The sequence below is a fragment of the Strix uralensis genome, chromosome 1 (assembly GCF_047716275.1).
Source record: "Strix uralensis isolate ZFMK-TIS-50842 chromosome 1, bStrUra1, whole genome shotgun sequence".
NCBI classification, from domain to species: Eukaryota; Metazoa; Chordata; class Aves; order Strigiformes; family Strigidae; genus Strix; species Strix uralensis.
Genome location: NC_133972.1, coordinates 82,525,285 through 82,549,859, shown reverse-complemented (window position 1 = coordinate 82,549,859; position 24,575 = coordinate 82,525,285).

The following is a 24,575-nucleotide window of genomic DNA, read 5'->3' as shown; positions in this document are numbered from 1 at the left end:
GAAGAAAGGAGGAGGAGGTGGGTGGGAGGTGCTGGAGCAGAGACTCCCCTGCAGTCCGAGGTGAGAGGGCAGGCTGTGCCCCTGCAGCCCATGGAGGTCCACCGTGGAGTGGATGCCCACCTGCAGCCCATGGAGGACCCCACACCGGAGCAGGTGGCTGCACCCAAAGAAGGCTGGGACTCTGTGGGAAGCCCATGGTGGTACAGTTTGTTTCTGGGAGGATTTCATTCATGTGAGCAACCCATCCTGGAGCAGTTTGTAAGGAGCTGGTGCCCTGTGGGAAGGACCCACCCTGGAGCAGTTCATGGAGGACTGTCTTCCATGGGAGGGACCCCACACTGGAACAGGGGAAGAGAGTGAGGAGTCCTCCCCCTGAGGAGGAAGGAGTATCAGGAACAGCAGGTGATGAACTGACCACAACCCCCATCCCCTGTCCCCGCACCACTGGGAGGGAGGAGATAGAGAAATCGGGAGCAAAGCTGAGCCTGGGAAGAAGGGAGGGGTGGGGGGAAGGTGTTTTTAAGATGTGGTTGTTTTTCTCACTGTCCTACTCTGTTTGATTAGTAAATTAAGTGATGGTGTTCAAAATTACATTGATGTTCTTTTTCTTCTCCAGTCAAGTCTGTCTTTTGCTGGTGACCATAACTGGGGAGTCATCCCTCCCTGTCTTTGTCTTGATTCCCAAGCCTTTTGTTCTGTTTTTTTCTCCACATCCCTGACGAGGAAGGAGTGAGCAAGCAGCTGCGTGGTGCTTAGTTTCCCTTTGGGCTCAAACCACAACAGCAGCCCAAAGCCCCATAAAGCAGGAGAAATATCCACACCCTCCTGCTGCAGATGTGCCTCTCCTGGGTGCTGTTACTGCCATGTGATGGTGTTGTCGTTATTTCTCTTGGCCCCTCACCTCTTGACGGTGCTCCTAATTGGTTGGCTTCATCCTTCCAACTCCTGAGCACTGAGGGCATGCATGGAGCTTGGTGAAAAGAACATAACTTCTGCAACTGCTCCTGCCTGATTCTGGTTCAGGTCCCACCATCAGCTGGTGGGAGCTGATGAGGAGGAGGACAGCCAGCAGTACTCACAACAACACTGAGTTCATGTCAATGCACTTACTGTTGACTTTTTGTAATCTCAGCAGGGACACTGATCACTCCTCATTAAGGCCATCCTCTACCCAAGAATTACAACAAGGTCAGAATCACACTCAAAAAATGGGTTAAACATGAGACAACTCCTTCTGATCCACCTTTTTTCATTCATGACCTGTGCTTCTGGAGGCAGAAGGAGAGCTGAAAGTGTTCATTTCATGTGTCCTTGTGTACCTGTCTAACAGTTTTATAGGAGCGCTATCTAGTAATTCTTCGGGACAGAAAGGTAGGATAGCCCTAAAGAGCAGTGTCCCCTGCAATTCTGGAAATGGCATTACAGGACCTCAGTCTTCAAGGTTCTTACCCACATGCCAGTGAGAGATGGAAAATACTTTTTAACAAAGAAAAAGCAGATATTTTACCAATAAATGTCAAGAATAATTAAAACTCTTGGTCCAGCCCATTTATGCAGAGTCCCTGAAGAGCAGGGAGTTGAACCCATGCCCTGTGCTGAGAGCTCCCACAGGACTATCCTCCACCCACTGAGGAAAGGTTTTGCAATAGTGTGTGTGTGTATTTTATTGTTCTGTGTGGCAAGATGCTTTCTTCACACTACATCTGCAGTGAAACCACTAGGAGTTACTAACTGAATACAGACTTTTTCATGCCCAGTTATTCCTCATGCTGTGACTTTATAGTTTAGTTTCCAAAGGGCAACACACACTAGGAGAATTGGCACAAACCCCCAGACTTCAGACAATAGCTGGATGTCAGAGTTTACAATTAATTATACAGACTCTGTTCCCTATCTATTAACGAAAGGGTTACTAATAATTAAATCATTGCTGACATCATATTACAGACCAGTGATTTCATTGCTTCTTTAATTGTGAGCATCGACGATAACTAAACCAATGCAAAAGGGGAAAAAATCCCATCTCCAGTCTATAGTCAGGACACGATCTTTGGCTAGAGGCTTCAGTATCTATCTGGAGGTATAATTATTGTTCTCCAGGAGCTGTTCTAGAAATATTTATCCATGAGTGAGATAGTGAAGATTGTCCTGCCATTCTATATAAACAGAAATGACAATCATGGAAGTTCAATTCTACAAAGAAACTGGCAATCACCAGATCAGTAACAATCTGTGTCTGGTTTTCATGTCCTTCCTCAGATCTTATGCCTCTGTCTGATATAGATCTAGGTCTCACTGCATCTGTTTGGAAAATAGCATTTCAGTCAGCCCGATAGTAGCACAACTGCTGTACTATATGTCAAGAAATGGGAAAAAAAGATTAAGAACTAAGCAGAGCCTGCAAGCCTCTAGCTGACACCTTGTTCCCATTATACAGTATTTATGAGTAGCATTTATGATGGGAGACAGCATTTTGGCTTTGGGAAAAAGTTAGAATTTGTGCCACAAAATAAATGCTTGGAGCTGATTTTCAGCTCGCCTTTTAACATGGTACAGATTTTATGTATTATGCGCCTGTGGAGCTGTACAGTGAGTAATGGTATCACAGTATCATATCAATTGTAAATCACCATGAGGTACATCCAAATGGCAAATGAAGTCCATTCAAAGTATTCAGACCTTGACCAGACAGAAATTATCAGTCCAAGCAAATACCGTACCACACCACATCCTCAATTTTACTTTTGTTCAGGCTGTGAATGCATGTTCTGCTTCTTGTAACACTGCACTGACAGATCTTTTTTCACCTGTATGGTTTTTCACAGAACCTTGAGACATAGCAGGGAAAGCCATGTGCTCAACCTCTTTTCTGCCCAGGGTAAATTTCTTCAGACAGATGTTCCTTTTCTTTCAGGAGAACCTGGAGTCTAACAACAAGAGAAGGAGAAAAATAAATGGGCAGGAAAAACTTAGTATTTAGTTTAGTAATTCATTGTGGATTGGTTGCATATGTAGTAAACTGAGCACTCAGTTTTAGCTTTAAAATATTTGCATATGGATGAAGCCTCACTATGAAGTGGTTTGAATATTCTTGCTGGGATGTTCCACTGCATTGCCTCCTTGGCAGGGGCAGAAGTCCCTGGCAGCAGGGCAGTGTGGACAGATGGATGTTGCAGGGTCTTAAATTGCCTGAGGTGCATTAATGAGATCTCTTGTCTGATCCATAGGGCAGCACTGCTGTACAAGGAAGAGTCTTCCACTGAAAGAAATAAATGTGAGCTATACCATCTTGTACAGAGTCTGTATGTAGTATATATAAAATTAACTGGGCAAGCAGAAAGACAGTTGCAAATCACTTTTGTTCCAATGAAAGAACGTGCCCTAAGCTCATCATGTATCCTTATATAATTTAGAGGACATTTAGAGCAGCCTTGGGGCTGTTCTAAGCTACCTATTTGCACCCTGTTTACAGACCCAGGAGCTGAAAGTCTACAAGAAGCAATACCTTCCTTCCTGCTCCTGCATAAGCATACCAGTTCCCCAGAACTGTCTTGATTCCAAATATCCCGTTCATACAGTTCAAAGAATCATGGTGCTGGGTCTGTCACCTCTACCAGCTCTGAGGAGTTCCCAGATCTCAACAACTGTCATTCTGTTGTTTGAATAACTAGCAGAGGGGAGAAGGTGGATTAGAGGAAAGGGATGATTTTGGTGTGACAGTCAGTGAGTATAACTGATGTGCGTATAATATAAATTAGTAAATTTACTGTGGGTCTAGATTCCAAGCATCGCAAAGCTTGAAGAATTTTAGCCAAGGACTTTAGTTCTGATCATTCAAGGTACTGTGAAAGACTCATTTCCAGAAGGGAATCTGAATATAGATCATAAATATAACTAGTTTTGGAGGGTAAAAAATGCACTGAGGTCACTCTAGTCATTGTTGAATTCGATGGCAACCACTGAATTCAGGATGTCTGGGTCAGGATGAGCTTGGATAGAGGTTCAGATCAAACCAGGACTCATCAGTGCTCTTTGGTACATGATTCACTGCAGGTGAGAAGGTCAGTTTGGATCTTCAGTCTCCATTTTGACTGCTAAACTAATTTAATTGGTTCACAAAATCTAAGTTGAATTATTCTTCACACAACTAGTTTCAAGATACATTTTCCAATGCATCCCCAAGGCTTTTTTCATTTCTTTTTCATAGTTTCACACACATGATAGAAAGTCCTTCTTTAACTGATAAGAAGACTCTTAAAATTTTCATGCTTTTGTTGTAACTTATCATTGCTTGGTTTAGTAAGTATATATTGTGATCCTGCAATATACTGCATTGTCATGACCCTCCTGTGAAAATGGCAGAGGAATTTGTCTCTGAAGACTCTTAGTTGGTAATATATTATGAATAAATAAACATACAAATAGGTAGTTCTGCAGTTCCTCACCCTCAAAGTTGACTATTTTAGCCTTCTTTTTCTTAAATGACTCCTCTTAGCTGTTACATGGGTGGGTGGACAGATGTTTGCAATTATGTCCATATATGTGGTCCACAGGTATGCCAGAGCTGAGGAATCTGGCTCTTTGTTAAATATTTTCAAGTAACCAGCTGCCACATTTCTCCATGCAGCCAAACCACACCAAATGGAAATGTACTAAAAGAGATGGGTAAAGTGAAGTGCTTTTTTAAAAACAGAAAAATGACTCATGCTCATAAAATATAATTACTGTAGTAATTCTTTAAATACACTGACCAATGATTGGGGGAAATTCCAATTGACCATTCATTAGAGTAATTTTTTTTTCCCCCTGCAAATTTCTACACTCGTAATTGCTTCAGCCTACCAGCAGGCTGCAACTAGAAAGAAAGATGAAAAGGACCTATACATCCATGAATGTGGGGAGTACAACCTGTAGCAGAGCATTTCAGGTACACTACATGTTGTCACGTCATGCACCAAGTTTGCAATCACCTTTTGAGCAGCAGTAGGCTGGGATCGAGCTTTCTTTCACTAAATACACTTCAGCAAGTTGTGGTGTTTAACATTCAGTCATGAGATGTTCAGAAAGACAAATATGTTATGAAATAAGGAAAGTGGAAATTCCCAGATTTTAAAAATATCTACTAAGTATACACTGATAACATGCTTTCAGTTTTGCTGGCATCACAAGCAGCTACATCATTTTTTTGCAGTATCTTGTTCACAATTCCCCAAGCTATTTTGGGGAAACTACCTAAGATGACATGGAACATAAATCATAAATACTGAAATGTAGCATTGTTATTTTTCACTACTCTAGGCATCATTTGTCACTGCACTGTGCACTTTGTCTACCCCATTTACTTGAGCATAGTGCAGGTACAAAGCAAGTGTAGAAAATGCAACTAGACAGAAATGCAAGGGTATATAATGAAGCAAGTGCAAGCAATCAATAGAAGTTGAGATACTTCTGCATCTTACATGTGTCCATGCATATATGAGCACACACAGACTGCCTGTGTTATGCCCAGGGTCCAACAGTTGTTACTGAGCCTCCAGAGAGCAGTATGTATGCGTTTGTGGTTGTGTTTGAGAAGAAGTGCAGACAGAGTACAGTGTGTATGTGCTATATTTCTTGCTATGAAAAATTATATTTTTAGAGCATTGTCTACTCAATAAATAGTTCCAGAAACAAACTTCATCTTGGCAGGCACTGGGTGGCAGATCTGTTTTCTTACTTTTCAAAATAAGTGTGGAGAAAGCCATTAGGAAACTGTCATGTTCCTGTGCTTTTAAAGTAATGTAAAGAGTTTAATATCAAGAGAAGACAACTGGGAAAATAGTAGTGCACAAGTCTGATAGATCCATAAGGGAAATTCTGTTCTGTATTTGGCTCCCTGTGCCTGTACACTTAGAGAACAAAAACATAGGTATCCAGAAGACACAGCCTGCAGATTTGTACAGTCTGTACACCTAACTGAAGTAAGATCCATTGGGGTTTTTTTAAAAATTTTTTTCCATGACTGGCTTTATTGGATGCCCAAGTTCCCAGTCTCAAGAGAAACCTCCCTAGCTGAGCTCGATTTATTCAACTTTCATTCCTAAGCCATGACATTTTGTGTAGGAGGTTTTGGACTATTTCTATAAATGGTGTCATTCTCAATAGTACAAGTGAGCTCTTTCAGGTGACTCTGAAGAGGGTTTGGGAATCTAAATTCACACCACCAACACCAGTAGGAATTTTTAAAACTGGCTTTAACAGAAGGGGGATCCATCCCATTCTGACAGTGGGATTTTATCTGATTACGAGGTATAGGGCTTTGTAATTAGAGAGGTCATACAACGATGATGATATTTAAATTTGATAAGATTCTAAAGAAAAAATCCAGATTTACAAATCTTTCTTATTTAGATTCTGTACTATAAATGAGCCATAGAGGGAAAAGACTAGTGAATTTGTGTGTCCTCCAACCAGCCTGACCTTCAGAGTATGGAGACAGAGTGCTCTCTTAAAATTGAGCCTTGCTACCTTGTCTGGCCAGTTACCTGAAAACTGCTACTCTCTAAAAGCTCAGTCAAATGTACTTTAACTAAAAATAAAAAACCATCAGAATGACCTAATTTCTGAAGGCATTATAAATCTTTGGGAAGCAACCTGTATTGCCTTCAGGCAATTCATATAATTACATAAGATGCCTGGAAGTGTTTGGGTTATAACAATGCAAAATGAATAGAATTACTTACTTTTAATTAAATCTTGGTAAAAATACAAACTCTTCCTCTGGATAGTCCAGAATGTGCAGAAACCACAGATGGTGCAAATAAGACTTGAGGGAAAAGGCTTTGCAATGGAACAATGACAAAACGGCAAACAACACACCCACGCCATAGAATTATAATAAAGTGATTTGACAGTGTGCGCTGATGAAGCCGACATTTTGTGGCAAAGAACAACAGCTTCGTTCCACCCTTTCTGGCACCCTTTTTTTTTCTGTTGGTCTTTGCAAGTGTAGCTGTGTGGGAAGAAGGTCCCTTGGTTCCAATTTTTAAAACTGTGTAACTTTCATAAACATTAGCAGAACCAAGTAAACACCAGAGCTTTTCAAAAATTGCCTCAGGAGACCAGCATTGAGGTGTTATAAATACCCAGTAGACACACCATGTTGCAGGAATTGTCATGTCTTCCAAGTATTTTCAAAACTGCACACGCTCCTCTGCCTCTGGTAAGGGCAGCCTTGCAGCCTAACGTAAAACTCTCCGCGGTTTTGTTCCATTCGGGGTTCTCTAATGAGCCAAGCATTGATAACATTTCAACTGAAACATGAGATGTAACACCAAACAACAAATAATTTCATTTTATTTTCCTAATTTCATCGACATTGTTATTTTCATAAGCTTTTAAATACACTCTGCTTAGAACAAGCAAACAAAACCTGAGTAATAGAAGTCATATCAAAGAGTTATCCTCTAAAAGATTTTCATTTGGCAGTCCTTCTGAAAGCAAAATCATTCTTATTTGTGTTAGTTTGGACCTGTTTTTTCCACACATACCATAAATGGTGCTTGAGGTTGCCTTATGACACTCATGTTACACCAGAGGGGAAGGTCTGATCCATATGCAGCTTCACAAGGACCAAGAGGTTTGTGTTCACTGCTGCGTGACCACAGACATGGTGGCAATGGGACACATATGCACATGGCTTTACCCAGCACCTTGGTGTCCTGTCTGTGAAAGGGGAACCTCCCGATGTGAAGAAGGTGTTGTGAAGACAGGAATCCTCCAATGTTCCTCAGATGTGGTAACGACAGATGACATTTGGACAGCTATGGATGAACACCACTGTTAAACTCACCGAGCATTTCAGCAGTTTCCATTTAAGCTCATGCTATGACTGAATTTTCTTTAGCAGGTGAAATCCCTCTTTCTACACTGTCAAAGGCATGGGTGAATTTTCCAGGGACGAGTTTACGACACCCCTCCACAAAGACTCACTCAGGTGGAGGATCCTGCTCTGGCTTTATGGATTTTGGTTATCTCACAAAGGATTTTTCTTCTCTGAGCGGCTGCAGTAGGTGTGGGGTTTCATATGGCATTGCCTCCATATCAGGTTTTCACTTACTTATTTTCTCAAACACTTGAGAAATGTCTGTAGAGCTGCCATCTTAGAAGCAGTTATTTTGCATTTGCCACAGTAGAGTGGCAATTTCAACTGCTGCAGTAATAACAAAACAAAGGAGGGTGGAAGAGAATTTTAAAGGGGGGAGGAGAGGAAATGAGGAACCCAGAAGACAGGGGTGAGCAAAAGCCCAACTATTCCAAGTTGGACCAGTGAGCTCTGCACTCTAGTCACTGCCTTTGGGAGCTGCTTACCCTCTTGGCAAATACCTCCCTGGCCTGGGTCAACTGGGTGAGGAAAAACACATGCTAAGATGGCTGAGACCCCTTGCAAAAAGAAGGGGGGAAAAAACCCAAAAAAACAACCAACCTCCTTTTTGGACAGCTTTTTGGAAAGCCGTAAAATCAAATGCAGTTCATAACACATGCTGTGTGATCAAGCAGAGCTTTCCCCTTGCCTGCCAGAACTCTGCCCAGGGACCAAGAGGTCTTTTAAAACTGCCTGTGGTATTCTAATGTTTGCTTTCCTATGCATTGGAATAGATTATTCTGAGGAAACGAACCCAAAACATGTATGTGTTTTAATGTAACATATTCCTGATTACTGGTATTTACACTGGATTGCTAAGAAGATTCTCCCCCCCTCTTTTATTTATCAGACACTTTATTTAAAATCATGTATTTTTTCAATGACTTGTTTTCTCAAAAAAACCTTGAAAGTCTCAGATGATTAGAGCATCCCAGCCTTCTCAAAGCTGCCCGCCAACACAGCAATTAATTAACCTTGTTGACCAGCCATGCCCTTTTAAATGTTTCTTCCATTCAAAAATTATTTTATACATAAAATAAATAGCTGATGATATATTGTGGAAATGGCAATTTGCATTATTGTCTGCTTTAGTCAGCAACATTTAAGTCTTACTGCTTTACTTGTATGGCAAAGCAGTAAACCAAATGTAAGCTCATATCTAAATAAATAAATCAACCTTGTGTCTGTGAGGTAGTTAATAGAAATGACGGTCAGTTGGACATCTAATTGACACATTTTCCACAAGGAGCACTTCCTCTAGTAGAACATCCTGTCCAGGCAGCAAATACAATGGGAAAACAAGACCACTGTACAAGATGCAGAAGCTCAGGAAAACCAAAGTCTATATGTCCATGAACAAACACAGCTGACCTGTACTGCCCTGACAAGAAAGTGTTGTGATATATATGGCTCTCTCTGCTCCAGGGTCCACCAGCGATTATCATTCAGTCTGATGTATGATTGTTTACAATACAAGTGAACCTGCTTATTTGGGTGACTGACCTTGGAAGGCATCCCGCCACGACAGCCAGAGAAGGAGATTTAGGAGGTCATTAAAACCTTTTACACCTTCACCAGTTTGACGAATGAGCCCTCGCAGATGCCCGCACACATAAAACTTGACATATCCTGTCTAGAAATAATACTCACCATGTTTGTTTACTGAAAATTGATGGACATCCTTGTCAGATTCAAGACTAAACAATTTCATATGTGTCAGTTCCAGCAATTAACTTCACTGTCTCTAGTCTTTTTTATTTAATTTAACATTTCTAAAAGAATATACGCAAAGTTGTTGGTTTTAGAACTAGGCAGATTTAGAATAAAAAATAATATTTTCAGTGTGGCTTTTTTCCCCCTCTAGGTTGCTTTAGCATTTCAATGGCAACTGACTTCCTACCTCAAGATAGCCCCAGCAGTTATACCTAAAATCCATGAGTAAAAATGTAGTGATTTAGATTCACTGAAACCAAGAGGGATATGAAAAAGTAATGCATGTCCTTAAAATTTGCTATATTTCATCTAGAACCACAAGCATGGCAGTACATCAATTTTTTCCAAAAAGTCAATGAAAGACTAAGTCTAATTTGTTTGTGACCCTTATCTGTGTATGCTTGTACTGTAAAGTCTGGATTTCCTTGAACCAGGAAACTTCTTCTTGGGTTTTGACAGTTAATTGCAAAAAAAACTTGTGGTTTCACAAAGAAAGGTTTGCAGTAGAATATGCACATCTCAACGTATATTTCTTTTTCAAAGTACTGAGCTAAAAGCTTGTTGTGCGGCAGAAGAGTAGGGAGGTCAACTGTACAGCAATAGTCCATGCTTATGGCTTCTCATGTGTTTCTTTGAATGAGAGAATGTTGCCGGGCAAGCTTCTTTCTTTTGGAAAGGGCCAGGGATTCCCTTTCAATTGGGCCAGAAATACTGGAGATTTGCACAGCATCAAAAAACTAGTTGATGAAGCTGAGCCTCAGATTGGCATCCGGGCTAAGTTTAAAGGACATTTCTGGTTAAGAAATGTGTATTTCCAGAGGGCTGTCTGGTTCAGAAGAAAAAGTGCTAGAAAATTAATTTGGATTGACAGTATGAATGATTTATCTTCATTTTCTTGCACAATAAATCTAAGTTTGGAATCAATTTTGCCATGATAAATCTTATATGTATAAACATTGGTAACTGATATTTTATTAATACAGCTGGAGGACTATTCAATAAAACAAAATATTTTGCCTTTAAGATATCTTTCATCCTGGAGCACTTTAAAACCCATATGCTTTTTCTACAACCTCCCTTTTCTTGGGCATGCTCAGCAGACTGAACCCACAGCACCCAGTAGGGATGCAGAGTTACACACACTTCATACATACCAGCAGACTTCCTGACCCAACAGAGGTAAGGAAAGTCTTGCTTGTTGAGAAGGTTGAATATTCTTATTTTACTGATATTTTTAGTTTTCACCCAAGTTAGCAATTTTTGGTGGGACCATTGGACCACTTGTATTGGGCCACTAAAAAACTGGTGCCCAAAGAGTAACTAAAGGCAGCAAGGATGTGAAAGAACAGTTCACATGACTGTTGCATCAGCTAGTTCAACAAGAAGAAGCCGTACTATCACAGCATGGACAATGGTGGGCTGATATCTCTTTTCTTGTAAAAGCGGGAATGAGAGGGTAAGTCCATGTGAGTGTGTCACATAGTACCTGCATAAGGACTGTCACCAAAGGCACTTGCATTTTGACAAGTGTGGGAGCGGGTGCATCCCTGAGCACTCTCTGCAGGGCATTCATGTCTTTGGTTCCTACAGCTGGCAGTGGGAAGCAAGGGTGGATGGATCTCACATCCCACTTGTAGTATTTATTCAGGCTATTAAAAACCAGATGAGAACTTTGGAGCAGATGAGAGCAAAGCAACCTGCCTGTTCCATCCAACGAGTCAGTGCTGTTCCATGGGAAACAGGAAGTTAGAAAATGGCACCATGAATTTCAAAGCACATCAGAAAAGCCCACACATAGTAAATTGTCGACAGCATAACCTGGTCAAAATATGGATCTTCACAATTCTATCAGAGTTGAAGCTAGCATTTAGGGCAGCCACAAAGTAAAGGGGATGGAGAGGTATGCAGAAGCCCCACATCCCTTGGCACTGGGTGTGAACCATACTTGTGATATGGAGGCCTCCTTTTCACTCTCTTTGTAGTAAAAAGTCCAGTCAGGCTATGAAAAGCACGGAGCAGCCCAAACCTGCTGAATGGATATCCCAGAGGAGTGAAACAGGGAGGTACTTCTGAAAATCCCGCTCAATAGTCTTTTGTGCATTTAGATGCTTAAATAACTTTGGAAATCTGGCTCTTAGGTGATTAAGCCACCTTCTACAAACAGTTAAGTATTCTAAATGAAACAGTTTATTAGGCCTCAGCACTCTGCTCTGAGTTCATGTTCATTAACCAAAGCACGGCTGGTTTCATGCAACCGGCTATTAAGGCCTATGGAAATGTGCTTCTTGGCTGGGAGGGGAGCAGCACAGTCCAAAGGTTCAGCCATAAGTCTGAGACTGAGCTGTGGGTTTGGTCACTGGTTTGGCTCTGGTTGCAGTGCAAATCTGGGCAAGTCATTTCATCCCTATGTGCTTCCTGGTTGGAGCCCATAGGCACTAATGTAACACAAATAATAATAGAGAGCCATTTATAGTAGTTACTATTAAATTATGAACAAGTGATTAGGAGGTTTTTTTAAACAGTGTTTCTGTTTCTCCCCTCACATTTCTAAAAATAATTTGTAATCTTGTAAGAGTTACAAAAATGAGGAAATAAAAGAGTGAAAATAGTTGAAGTGCTTTGAGGTAAAATACTGTGTTTCCCTCATGTAAAGAATATTTCAGTATTTTTACTGGCTTTCAGACCACAAATGAAGAAAATCAAAACACAGAAGAATCACTGTATGCAAAAAATAAGAACAGTACATAGGAAGGTGTGTGGGAGATATCCTGCTTGTGTAAGGATTACTTGGCAAAATGGATTTCTGCTGAGCTGAGCTTCTCAGTAAGAATTACTCACTGTCTTGCAGCTGGGACAACTAGAACCATTATGAACGTGCAAGTATGCATAACAGATGATTCTGAGGCAACTGGAGCAAATAACTTCTGTGGGGTCTTACAGTCTTTATAGACCATATTTACATGAGATGTGTCTACTTGCAAAAGAAAACAGTCACTAGGGTCAATTGAGTGATCAGTTAAAAAATAAGTTTGCTTGGAGTTGGTGTTCCACCACCCTTCCTCAGGCAGGTTGTGTTACTCAGAGTTGTAAATGGTCTTTAGGAACAAATGACAACCACCATAGAATCATGAACTAGAAAAAATGGGGGATCCTGACTGTCACTGAATATTAATAAATAAATTCCCCAAACTATACAGCTTATCTCACAGTGAGTGGCAAGCAGGATTTTCAGTACAATGGAGTGATTTGGAAAAAAATTAGCCAAAGCGTGATTCTGAAGACACTGTCAGTTCTGCGTTATTGCTTGTTCTATCAGAATGCAGCGACTGGGTGAAAGTTGCTCCACTCACAACAGCAAGGCACACATAAGTTATTTCAGAAGTGTCAGAAAAGAACAAATACATCATTCTGAGGATGTGCATTTTCCAATACTATGTCTTTGCTGGGGCAGTTATTTCTACCTGTGTGAATCTGTAGAACCTTCTATGGAAAATAGGAATTTCAATCTGAAAAGAAAAAAAGGAAAAGCAAAACACAAAGGAAAAGAGAAAAATGGAAACAGAGAAAGGGAAAAAAGAGAAAATAAACACACAAAAGAAAATAAACACGAAAAAGAAAAAGAGGAAAATGGAAAAGAAAAAGATAAAATGTTTAAAAGAGGAAAAAAGGTTAAAAAAAAAAAGAGAAAAAGGAAAAAAGATAAAACTTTTTTAGATGAGGCCAGTAGGTGGGAGTATTGACTTTATCCCAGAGCACTCAGAAACCTTAACATGAACTTTTCTTTTCTGTGAAAGGGTAATTCCCAAGAAATGAGCAAATTAATCTTATCTGTGTTTTGCTACTTTTAAAGATATTGTCCTTTGTGTCACATACCAAAGTGAGCCCTCTTTCAGAAGTACTGCATTGTCCATATATTGCTTTTGGCATCACACTTTGTTTGGGAGATAAAATGAAATTCTCCGATTTGTCAGGGTTTTGTTAAGCCAACCTAGATACCATTCCCATAGGAGATGGGGAAACTACTGTTCACCCTGGCAAATGCCCTTTCTTTACAAGAAATCAGAATTGTGGCAGAAAGGGGAAAAACATGAAAATACCTGTATTTACACAGAGGAAGCTGCGGAGGAAAAATGGAAGCCTCAGCAGTAAATATGTTCATATTGGTTTTGAGACTTAGGTATATTTGTGGAAGTTCGGGTCCATTTCAAATGGGGTAATAGAATGAAAGTGAGAAAAAAACATGGGAAGGAGAGCTTTTTCTATGCCAGAATGGGAAAGTGGGGCTGAGTAATCAGTAATGTCAATGTCTCTAGTTTACCCTTCTTTTGGTTGAGAAGACATCTAGCACCAAGGTTTGCCACTGTGGCCATTAGTTTGGTATACCTCTGTATTTGGGATGCCCATGTTTAGGTAGCTGTGAGCTGCAGTGGGATTATGCGAAAGTTGAATCCTGCCCACTGTGACTCTGAAAGCTGGAATTTAGCCATTACCCCACTGTTGCAAAGCATGGCATCATCAAGCATATCCTAGCTCTGTACCCCTGCCAGGGCACCAACAAGCCTTAACAGCCCTGACAGGCCTCACCTGGGACCTCCACCCACACCTTTGCCCATGGCACAGGAGACCCGTTCCCACTCAGGCTTGAGCACCCAGACACTGCCTGAGCAGCATCACAGGTGTGTCAGGCTCCAGTCCTGCCTCTGGATGTCTCCCAGCTGGACCTCAGACCTTTGCTGTAGGCAGCTTGTCTTCTGGATGGACTTCTCAGAACCACGCTGCAGATTGTCTCCATCTCTGTCTCTGGCCCTGTCTCCTACTGCTTTTGCCTGGACCTCCAGGACGGACCCACGATCTGATCCATCACTGCCTACTGAGTTACATTTTTGGGTGCAGTATATGCTGCCCCAGGGGTGAGCCCCACACGGCTGGCTGGTGACAAACTGAGAGTACAGTCTGTTCTTTAACCACTGAACCCCTGCTTGTCTGTAAATTTTAGCACTGGCCAAGCCCTTGTCCACCCAAAATTAAACTGTGTTACAAGACTTAACTGTTTTCTGAGAAGCCAAGGGACAGGACTATAACAAGCTCTCCATGAAGGACTGCAAGGAGGAAACATGGGAATGTATGCACACTCAAACTTGTATTCGGATGGCACAAGATAAAAGGATAAAGGTAATGAAAGTAAATCGTTACAGTAGTATAGAAAACATAAATACAAATATAAAATAAAACTTGAAATATCACCTCAAATAACTCCACATTAGTAGAGTTTCGAATGGCTCTGTTTTTAGGGGTTTTTTAGTTTGGTTTTTTTTTTTTTACGTTACTCTACAGAGGAGACCTACTCATGGTACTAATGCCACCACCAACAAGAACTGAAACTACCTGAAATTACCTAAAATGGTAATTTACACTGCCAAGAGAGAGCAGAACTCTATCAAAATTCTGTCAATACAGGTCCTCTCTTCCATACCAGCTAAACTCCCGTTACATCTAGCCCTGCAAAAACAGGTCTGCATAAATCTATCACATGTTGTGGCATCCCTTGAACCTGAACAACAAAAGAATGTTTCTCCCTGGAAAAAGATAACTTCTTTTAATACCTGCAAACAACATCTCCCACCAACCCTGCACCTTTAGACCAAAAGGGATACAGATGTTACACTAAGTATGAGGAGAGAGAACCTTTTTTCCTCCCATGAAAACAGTTCAGGTATTACCTTTGTAATGGGTCTACATCTGACAGAAAAGGATCTACAGTTTGGCATGATGGCAGTAGCGAACCCGTAAATCTCTTATGTCTCCTATTTGCTGAGTGGGACAAGTTCTTCCTTGGCAGTTGTGCTTTGCAGTCTTGTCTTCCTCTGGGGTGGCTGGTGGGTGCAGTACCTGCAGGGAGCAGAGAGAGATCAGAACTCTTGAAGAGTAGAAAGAGGCATATCCTGGATGCTTTGTAATTTCAGTCTCATATTTAATGTTGCTCTACCAGAAATCTTGAAATAACAAGATTTTGAGCATAACATTTCCATTTGCACTAAAGGCATAAAAAGAAATAAATAGCAAGATTTGCGGGGCAGGAAGAGGAGGAGAGCAGAGAGTTGAAGTGAGAAGTTCTGTGAGCAATGAACCATGGTGGCAGTTTCATACAATAAACAACAGGAGTCTTCAAAGGACTACCTTTTTCCTCTGGAAGCCTCCCACTAGTAAGGACAATCCAGCTTCTTTTTGAAATCTAACCCCTCTACCCCTTCAAAGAAGCAGACTTCAGCATTTCCACCAGCATTCACTGGGGCCAGGATTCCTGAAGAGCCAGTGCATTGCATGCCCATCGCCTACTGCAACTTCAAGGAAACTGGGGGGGCTGGTAACACCTCTGCATATCATTAAAGAGCTAAGCTTTATTCCTTGAAGCCATGGGAAGGGACTTACAAGAGCAGAAATCAACCCATATCCTCTGTATAAAACAGTTCAAACCTTTGCTACAAATCACTTGAGAGAAAACATTATATATTCCACATTCCGCCTTTTAGATAAAACATAAAGTAAAAATATTTCCGTATGTAGGAAAGACTGTTGCTGTTTTGCAAAGGAAAGGGACCTGGTACTTCTTGTCTATCTTTAAGCATTTGTTTAGGCCCAAGTCTATTTAGGTTTTAAATAAGTGTGCAGTACTTTTTAAAAGTATCTAAGTGATTTCCATTTCCAAAAGTCATTTAGGACTCTAAGACAACTAAACTTGAGCTGCTGGCCTCACAAGGAGCTACTTTACTGAAGAACATTGAACATATGCTCCTAATTAATTTACACCCTTTAGAAGATGCTTATACAAAATCTCCCTGGCTTGGGTAAGGCTTTATGCTGCATGGTCACCATAGTAGCTCAGTACTTCCCAGGTAACCTTCTTCACACAAAAAGGACTGTTGCAGTCTTCAGGTGAAGATCACCAATTCAGATGGACCATGTGTTTTTTCCCAATTTTCTTTCCCATGCAGTTTACTTTGACTGCTAAAAAAATTATTAATCCCATTTTTCATACTTACATCTGCAGTATTATTATTTCACTTTGTTACACCATTCACTTTAATGTTTTTCCAACTGTCTGTAGATGAAACACTGCAAAATTGTAAGGTCTGATAGTGCTGGAAAATGGTTCTTCATAGGCAATGCATATTGTAAGGGGAAAAAAATCTGCTTATGGAGGTTTTAAGTCTGACACATTGTTTTGTAATGAAATTCTGATTAAACAGAATACATTGTCTCAGTAATATTCACAAGTGTGAATAGAAGAGGCTATGCACAACAACATGTGGTTTTTAAATTAAGGATAAAATACATTTCTGCACATATATCAAGAGTTATTTTGTAATGGGCATAGAAGCTGCTACATATTTCTTCCAAATGTTATGGGTACTAGTCTATTAATGTCTAACAACTCTGTCAGTTTGATTTTTAACAGAATATAGGTCTTTTATTTTTGATTTTTTGGGGGGCTCAGTTCTAATCTTGAAAATCAGGTCTCTAGTTTATCCTCTGAACACTCTTAAAAATGAAATCATTAGTCACATGTTGCTTACCCATATTGCAAATTACAGATATGTCATTTCTTGTAGATCAGTAACCCACAAATCTTAGTGATCCTCTGAGGCTCCACAACAGCTTGACCAAATAGCTACTGAAGTTAAACTGGTATTCATTTAAATATTTAATGTATTATCAGTTATCTTTGAAGACTTGGTATTCTTGGCAGTTTCTTGAAATTAAAGACAAACCTTGCTTTTGGAGTAAAAGTGCAATTACAGCTGTCTCAAATATCTGTCAAAATGACCTGTAAAGATCAGTAGCCTAGCACAGATGATTCACTAATAGAAGACTACACTTGGAGGGTAGTTTTGTCAGTGGTTGACTGTCAAAACTAGAAAGATGTACTGAGTGGGCTTTGACAGGGATCAGCCCTGGAACCAGAACTGTTCAAGATGGTCCGAAGCAGTTTGCAAGACTAAAAAGGTATGTATTCAAGTAAAAGGAGAATGGGGGTAGGGGCAGAGGATGTATGCTACTAGGGAGGATAATAATTCAAAATAATCCCAACAAATTGCAGAAATTATCTGGAAAAAATGGGATTATATTCAGTGGGGCAAGTGCAAGATGAGATGGTATGCAGGATTTATCAGATGCATACATGCAGCATAAAGAGCAACTGGCAAGTGTCATTTCTCTAGAAAAGGGATGGAGAGTACATGTGGATGATAAACTAAGTGAGAATCATCATTTCATGCTGTTGCAAAGCAGGAAAACATGGTGCTGGGTTGCAGAAATGCACGTACAATTTGTAACTTACATAGAGTAATCCTTTGCTCTGCTCAGCATTAAGAAAGCCTGGTGTGAGTTTAGCTTTGGATGTTACTACAATGTGGTTCATACTGATTGTTGCTCCCTGAACCATCTCCATCAAAAATCTTCAAGACTCTAGAAAACGTGACCTATAAGCAAAGCTTGAAAGAACTGAGGATGTTCAGCCTAAAAGGGAACATGATAAGAGTCTGAGGACATAACAGGTTACTGCAATGAGGAAGGGAATAATCCCTTCCCTCCATCCATGGCAATTAGAATGGGAAACACTGAGCTTAAACAGCAGCAAGGAGCATTCAGGTTAGACATTAAAAAAAAAAAATTCTCTTCTGACAGTGACAGAGTAGCACTGGAGAACACAGCACGGAACAGGATGCAAATCCTCTATCTATAAACAAGCGAGGTAGTCATGGCAGGAATGACGTATCTGCCCTGGGCAAGGAAGATGGATTTAATGAACAATAAAAGCAGTACTGTTAAGACAGATTTTCTCACAAAGAATAGGGTCTTGTAGTCACTTAAAAGGGAAACTGCAAATATGGGTATCCCAACTCAGGAGTGGGCAGGCTGCAGAACAAGGTAGATGCCTCGTTCGTGACATGGGAGGAAGAGTATGGGCATGGAGATGCACCAGTTGCTTGCGTGGAAGGAGATATCAGTGCAAGAAGGAAGGGAAGATAGTCTGGAGATGAAAATCAGGGAATGGAAGGATCTTTCCTACTTGCTGCTACCCAGTGTTAGCAGTGAAGGAGATAATGAACTGGCTTGCACCCAGCTTTACACCCAGCTAATTCACCAATTGGTATGCTGCAGCCAGGATGCAAACACATATCCAGGCTACTAATTTTTGCAAGTGGTAGAAATTTCTAAGCTTCCAAAACCTTAGCTTTGTTATGCCATGGCTTCCAGCTATTTTCCTCTACGACTTTATAATATTACTCAGAACACTGACAGTTTTAGCAAGCTCTTAATACTAAAAATTGTAGCTGCCTTATCTCTCCGGCAGGTCTTGTACATTTTCAAATCGCTCTTTGTTTTCACCCAGAAAAAAGCAGAGTAAATGCAAGATATTCTGTTTCAATCACAGGGCTCAGTCCTGAAGGGAGTCCTGATAATTTCAGGGGAGATTTTTAAAATAAGACCTGATGTTGATTTTAGAATGAAGTCCGCACTGAAGGAAGCATCAGGTATTGCTTATGGCTTCCTCAATATGCTATGGTAGTAGTTTTAACACAGAAGTTTTCAGAGTATTCTGTAGAGAACACGTATTGGCATGAGTAGCAGATAACGTCTTCAAACATTCTCTTCACTTGCTTATTGGTAAATAGGTGGAACTGTCATGAATTAACTGCTCCATGAATAAACTATCCCATTAACTTCTGAGCAGGCTTTGTATCAGGCAAATTCTGCCTTATAGCCAAGTTAGATGCTTAATGATTGTCACATAGTAAGTCCTTCTCAGTCTTTGAGCAAAGTAATTGGAAATAAGATTTCAAGAGCTGACTAGACCCAGGCAAGAAACTGAATTCTGATGGCTGCTTACAAAGCCAAATTCATTATTGCCAGGGTTTCTGCTGTGTCAGTTTGACCTGGAAGCTACATTTGGAACTAATACAGTGTGTATTTCTTATATCTGCTTTGATCTATTTTCATGTTCTTCTCTGTGGGCATCTTCTCTGAAATGCCTCTCAGGTCTCACTCCTGAGTCAGCATATAAGGAATTAAGCAATTGCAGAGCCGTCTGGCAAGAGTTACTTGGAAATAATTATTAACTTTCTTGACTGGAGGTATTGAGTCAGACTAATATCACAAAGAATTTCTGGGTGCATTTTGCATGCTCCTTATGTACTGTGCTCTTTGGTTAGTGAATGGCCTTGCAGACCCTGACCACAAAGCCAGGAGTTCTGCAAGCTGAATCCCAGTTTTCGTTTGTTTCAGCAAAAGGAAGGATAGAAAGTGGAAACTAATTCTGGGCCAATTTATATTTGGACTGGATATCCAGACACCTCAAAAATGAAGCCAAATACAATGCAGAAGGGCAGTCTTTTACTCTACGAAAATACAGCCATCCATCCACACCTATGTGCGGCTGAAGCTACATAGGCCCCTCCAGTCTCACCAATGTTCTAACTAAAAAAAAAAATACGCAGGGTTTAAATTCCATTTAGGTTTGTAGAATTGGAGGCCAAAAGGGACTAGATCATATGGTGTAACCTGTAAGTTACAGGCCATTAAATTTTACTCAGTTGCCCTGTTGAGCTCAATAACTTTTATTTGACTAAAGCACAGTTTGTGTTTTGGCTTCCAGTAAGGCAAGCAATCTTCAGATGAATGATAAAGAGGCAGAAAACTATTATTTTTGTTTATGTGATTGAATGCATATGTTGGTACATACATGTTCTTTTTTAGCATCTGAGAATTAGGTTTTAGCTTGGAGGATATGATCCCACAAGCGAATGAGAATGTAACCTGTCACCCAGCTGACAAGACACACAACGTGATCTGTACCTTGCTGAGAAGAAGAGTAGGGGAAAAAGGAGGGAGAGGAATGCACACACATACAGCAGTCCTGGTTCAGCTCTATCTCACGCACGCACACTCCTTTCAAGGTTTCCATTTAAAAAAAAAAAGAAAACGGGTCTTGTTATTAATCCCCTAATTTGCACAAATACCTCAGATGTGTAATGTTTTCCAAACCACAGTTTAAAGGCTCACATAATTAATACAGCAATATAAACCACTGCTATTCTAGCTGAAAAAAAGATCTGGCTGGTGTTAAAACGAGATTCAAAACCAACAGACTGAAAGAGTGAATCACTCACACATTGTGTAAGTTGATTTGAATGCTTTGTGTTTTATTGACACAATAAATTAATTACGTTATTTAATAAATTAACTAAAAATAAATTATATGTGCTGATATCCAGATTCAAATATACAAACAACATCTTTTTGGCAGTCCAACTGATTGCTCTTAAAAAAGAAAAGATAAAAAAATAAAGACTCTCCTTTTAACAGAAATGGGATGCCTTACACTTCATACTTTATACTTTAAATCTGTTCATAACTCCATCCATAATTTGCTGTTTTACTAATACCCCACCTAGGATTCATTTTACGTTATTTTTAGAAAACACTATGAACCCTGAAGAACTTCCATGCACAGAGTTATGAACCAGTACAGCTGAACAACCACTGGAGAGCAGTCTTCAAGCTACAGTTAAGCATACTGATCATACTTCAGCTATATACCAACGAGATTTTAACTCATGCTGTATTTCAGTTGCCCATATTTATGTATCTTCTGCTGGTCTGGCCAGCTATTGTTTTCTAGTTTCCTTCCCTACAGCTTGGACAGACTAAAATAGCCTGCAGAACTTCTGGAGGAAATGTTTTAGAGCTCTATCCAGTAAAAGCTTGATACGAAGCCATTTAGCTTAATGAATGTCTTTCCATTGACTGGAGTCGTTTGCTTCCAACCTCATGGTTCACAGGCTCACTGTTTAAATACCTACATTGAAGTCTGGGTCGATGAAATGAGGTGACTATGTTATTTAGTCCTTTTTGTTCAGCCTGCCAAGCAGTGTTTTGGTTACTGTAGTTTTCGTTGATTACTTCTCTGATGAACTTGAGAAAGAAGCTGATTCAAAGCTCACATTGCTCAGGAAGTAATAAATCTGGACTGTTGTGTTTGCTACACCAGGTGTGATATGGAGTCCAGGCCTGCAATTCTGCCCTAAGCACGTACAGCCACCAGGACCTAAAGAGCAAGCCTGACTGTGCCAGCTGTGTTGATGACTGAGACACTTGGAGAATTAACCTAAAGACACCTTGCTCTCTTATAGTGAAAAAGATGATACACATAACCTCATTATTTATAGCAAATAATTTAATTCTTAATTTTTAAATGAGGTCTCTGTTTCCCTGGTGGAGTTTGCACCTGCCAAAAATTTGCCAGAAGAAAAACATAGTAAAAATGTGGCTGTAAACATAGTAAAACATAGTAAAAATGTGGGTGTTTGGAAAAATGGAGGACACCCCCTCCCCTGAAATCTAAATACCCTTTTCTGTAGAGATTCTGTCCTCTTATGCTGTGCATTGCTGGCCAGATCATCCTAGTCAGTGGGAAGTTTGATTGGATATCAGTATAAGGCCTTTACTAGAAGAATAAGGCAGGCTAACAGTAAAAGTCCAACAGCTTAGAAATATAATAACAATTTGGTTAAAAGTTACAGGAGTCTCCTATGGGCTTTGTCAGACCTCTGTGGTTTCTGTTTAAAATTACAGCAGATTTTTTCCAGTGGAGCGTAGCAGCCGAATGTGCTAGCCCCGTGTGCAGAGTGGGAGGTTTCTCACATTTCCACCTTGCAGTCAAAAAGTTTTCTGGCGGCAAGAAGTGCTAATTTAACAAATTTCTTTCCAGTGCCGTTTTGCCAGCAGGCAACCAGAAACATCCCCAGGTATTCAAAGGAGAGGTGATGTCGGGAATGGAAAAAAGTAAAGTTTATCCCAAGTAGCTTGAGGCCACTCCAGAGACTCTGTCCTGGGAGCCCCTGCTCAATTCTGCAGAAAGCCAGTATCTGACCTGATACAGGTCTGCATTTAAATGAATGTTGGTTCAGTTGCTATCAGGGAGAATAAAGCATATGTATCATTTTGGATGAGGTCCCTGCATTTGTGACACAGAAAACCCACCTTGGTTAATCAGTTTTCTCCTGTATATCTGCTTCCTTTTCCTTCTTTCTGTCCCTCAGTTCTTGTTCTCCCAATGGCCAAAACAGTGCTCATTCTGAAGTGGTGACAAGGACTTTCTGGAAGTCTGATGAAATATCTTTCCCTGTTTGACTCAGTGAGTTTAATATCCTGGTGTGAAAGGCAGGGTGCGATTACAAAAGCATGCCCTTCTACCCAAGCCATAGGGATTTCCGTACAACTGCTGTTTGCCTGGCCAGAAGACACAGCTCTTCAGAAACATCCTTGAAGGAAAGGAAAACAGGCTGGATGATGAGCAGGGTGGGATTCAAAGAGATTAACCACCAGAATTAAGCAGATGATTCTGCTAACCATTTGGCTCAGCCACCCCAATGGCTAATTCGATCCAGAAAGGAGAGACACTACCTCATAGTCTATAACCCATGAGTCAGTGAAAGCATCTGACAAAGATGATCAAGTAATTATAGTCTACAAAACTGTCAGACTTATTGGTAGGGTCAGTGGTGGGACAGGCTTAGCTGATGCTGTCACTTCCTTGCACACATGGGCTGATTGTGTCACCAAGGCTATAGTCAAACACTTTGGCATGATGGCTCAAGTGCTGCCAAACAGATCTTTCCTCATGGTTAACCAAGAAAATTTTTGTTTTCAATAGTCATGTAGAGACTGTAAAACACAAATAAAAATACTGAACATTATGGGCCAGATTCCCTGGTGGCCCTTTGTTGCTGAAGAGTCTAATGGGGGCAAAGGCCTGCAGCAACAAAAAGTAATAACAACATCAGTTACGCTCAGGGAAGTTATGGGTGTAGCACTGGAGACTACAATACAGAAAACATGTCAGAAAGAGAGTTGTGGTTAGCAGATCTGGTCTCTGAAGCCTACAGAAGCCAGAAATGAGGGTATCAGAAATGTCACTGCTAATCTGCCCTTTAAAACAACAGCAAAAAAAACCCCCTACAGACCCTCATTTCTTATGGCAATAACCTTGAGAGTATGAGTTGGTTAAAACCACTCACTGAGGTTGAAAATATGTTGGTTGTTTTTTTTTTTTTTTTTCCTGAGGCTGTGGCTTATCAGTGGCCTTTCTTACATCAGTGCATGTCTGTCCTTTAAAATGTAATATGGGTCTGTCATTCTGGGGGAGTGCTGGCACTGCGCTAAATGAGCAACAGATGCTTTTATCTGGATTGTAAAGGCACTGCCCTCCCCAGCAGTTTGGCAGCTGGTGCTTGAGGCCAGCTCGGATCTGGTGCCATCGCAGGACCTTGGATCACTGCTGGGGAAAGAGATGGGTGAGAAAAAGCTGTGGGAAGTGGGGTCCTAGTGCCCTTTGTTTAAGAGCTCTGTTCAAGCTAAGGCCTTGGTCCCTGTGCCTGGCCACATGCCTTGTTGATCTGGATACTGGCTTTGACTTGCAGACTTGACATCCTGGCTTGACCTCAGCTCTGCCTCACTGCTACAGACTTGTCTGGTGAACTAGACTTGGCTGTCCCTGGTTACTGTCACAGGACCTGCTCTGCTCTTTGTTTTTGGGTGCTGTAGTACTGCACCTCTTGTCAGTGAGGCTGCTGCCCGGCCAGCCTGGCTGTCACCCTCAGCTCTCAGCCTCACCCCTGCTGCACCCTGAAATGGGAGTTGTCACAAGTGTTTGTTCAGCTGTCAACTTTACTGCTGAAAAAAACATTGTGGTGTCAAGCAATAGGGAAGTGGCAAAATAGGTGAGGCAAGAGTAATCTATGGGACTCAGTTTCCTACTCTCTGACTGCAGTTCTGCTACCTATATGTAACCCTGTCCTCCCAAAATAAAAAGAGTCCTCTAAGAGCAGAATAAACCTTTGGCTGCTGTAGGATTAGCTAGTGCCATTTATGACAGCTTGCCTGGCACTTGATGAGC